The sequence below is a fragment of the Homarus americanus genome, unplaced genomic scaffold (genome assembly GCF_018991925.1).
Source record: "Homarus americanus isolate GMGI-L3 unplaced genomic scaffold, GMGI_Hamer_2.0 scaffold40565, whole genome shotgun sequence".
NCBI lineage: Eukaryota > Metazoa > Arthropoda > Malacostraca > Decapoda > Nephropidae > Homarus > Homarus americanus.
The window spans coordinates 229316-232084 of record NW_024735503.1 but is presented as its reverse complement, the minus strand read 5'-3'; positions in this window follow the sequence as shown (position 1 = coordinate 232084).

Here is a 2769-nt window from a genome sequence, read left to right as displayed (position 1 = left end):
TTTGTATTTTCTTTCATTACAAACTTACTGTATTGTTGTTGTATCTGACGCGTGTTTTATGTAACTTACTGTACCGTGGCCTTAGTGCACCTCTAACAACCAAGGGAATTGTAGGTTAGTTCATACGCGGCTTCAGTAATTCGAGACCAAGAAGTCCTGTACATATCATGGCTCAGTGGAGAATGTTAAATACAGTGTAAGAATATGACAGGTGAGTTAATGACTAATGAGTTACATACATTCAGCAGTAAACAGTTATGTAACCTAAACCACTCCTTCAATTGGCTCATTTTCTATTCATGTTTGTTTACCATCTTTCATTCTTTAGTGGTTATTTGTTGTTCCTTTCATCTTGCGGAAATGTAAAATTCATTAAGTTATGAATAATAAACTGTTGAGAATGTTCCTCCTAAAAGTTACATAACAAGAGGGAGGGGTGTGGAGGGAGAGGGAGGGGCAGGAGGGGGAGGGAGGGGGCAGGAGGGGGATTAAGGGTAATTGTCGTCATTGTTTACCAACAGTCGTATCTTTACTTCAGCTACTCTTTAATAACTCTTAGTACAACTGTGTCACACACTGATGAGTAACACATTTGTTGTGTAAGTGAATCCTCCCTGACGGAGAGTCCTGGTTATGGTCCGTATCGAAGATTTATTAGAGAGAAGCAAGGACATGTGACACTGGCTGGCTGCACGCATGCTTCTGTCATCAGCTGGAGCACAGTGCGAGTCTGGCGGTTGTTGTGGGAGGACGTACGGCTTCGCGCGCTCTCGCTCGCGTGGTTGGGCGAGTCTGCCTGTACGATGATCAATATCTGTTTAAACCTGGTGTGCTTTCCGTCCGATATAGCAAATTGTGTAGAGAAATCAGTTGTGTGTTTAATGTTTGGTGAACTAGCCTGAAATTTTACTTACTCACGGACATTTGACAGTGGCGTTGTGTACCACGATTGCATGTCACATGGCTCTGACAGCAAGGTATCTTGAATAGTGTGTAATGTCTGCAGTTATTATACCGAGCCACTGTGGTGACAGTTTGTGATCATTGCTTGCTATCAGCGTGTATACTGGTGTACTGTATTGAGTCCGCTGACAGCCAACACGATCTAGATAAAGAGTTTGGTGTACGAGCTTCAAACAAGGTGATTACAGAGGACTCTGGAGGTGTACAGTTTGGTGCTCTGCCTGACACACACTGGTGTACCATGTGTGACGGTGGTGAGCCGTGGCTGTAGCTGGGGGAAACAGCAAGGTGTCGGTGGGTGCACAATCAATACTCCCAAACCCGTGGTGGCCGCCGCTGCTGCTGCCTCGCTCACTTCTGCTGGAGGCCACAGCTGTTTTGTGGTCTGCTGCCAATGTTTCTGGAGGCTAAAGCTGGCTTATGATCTGTCATTGCTGCTGGAGGCCACTGGAGGTTACTGCTGGTTTGTAGTCTCACAATCCAACTGTAAGCCAAAGCTAGCTTATGGTTTCCTGGCGGCGCTGCTGGAGGCTCCAGCTCACTTATGGTCTCCTGTCACTGCTTCAGGAGGCCAAAGCTGGGTTTTAGTCTCATGTTAGTGCTTTTAGAAGCCACGTCAGGTTAGAAGCTTCCTGCTGGACACTAGAGCGGGCCCGGGCTCATCAAAAATGGGAGGTGGAGGCCGTATCTTGGTGCTGTCCTGCGGGGAGGGGCTCTGAAGGCCGTAACTGGGTCATGCATATTGGTGATCGCTGCTAGAGGCCATAATCTGTCCTCTTGATACTGCCGGCGACCCCACAGTAGGTCGAGGTGGTTAGTCACGTCCAATATAAACTTAGACATTTCATACCTCATTATTTTTTTATTTAGAAAAAGAAAGCCAGGTGATAGTCATGTTAGGGTTTACCTGATGTACACTACCGGTCAGTCAACGAGTACGTCATCGGTATCTGGTTTAGCTATGACTGCTGGTCTTCCTTCCTCAGGCTGGAACGTCAATACAAATCTCAAATCACACATGGGTTAACTATAACACGTACAAAGGGAAACATGTAGGTAATTTCACTTAATATTTCCTCTTTCTCCCGTTGTAACTTGTGGAGTAAAATTTCCTGTGATTTTTATTTAGTTTTGTTCATTGAAATTAAGTAACGTTTAAATGTAAATGTCTGTTGGCCCAAAATATACAGGCGGGTTTTGGAGTGATTGTTTATTTTCGTCTTTGTATGTATTTGGTTTAAAAAAAAAAGTTCCTTAATATGGGAAAAAAATCTCGGGATAACCATCGAGTCAGGAAGGTGTTTCGGAGTTATGTTCTCAAGGTTAAGTTACGTTAGGTTTGGTAGCGTTTGGTTACGTTTGGTTACCTTAGGTTTGGTAACGTTTGATTAGGTTTGGTTACGTTTGGTTAGGGTACGTTACGTTTGGTTGCTGGTTTTTAAATCTATAGATGGTTATTTCGATATAGATTCAGCTATTACGTTAGACAAATTTAGATCAATAGTCATTTAGATTTTGAAGGATTAGAAGCTTTCCTGATATGAAACTCCGTAACTGATTGCCCAATTTGTTTTTGTATTTTAGATAAAAGTAATAATTTCAATTGTTTTATAACCATGGCCAAGCTACCTGGGGATATCAGTGAGCCATTATCATTGTGAGGAGGACCGCCGTAGTCTTATCTCCTAAGTAGCAGTTGATTTGGACCGTGAACAAGCTTTTAGAGATGAAATTGGTGGTGTTAGAGTGTAATAATAATAATTAACGGTTTATTGAAAGAGATTGGCAGCCAGAAGGCTGAAAATA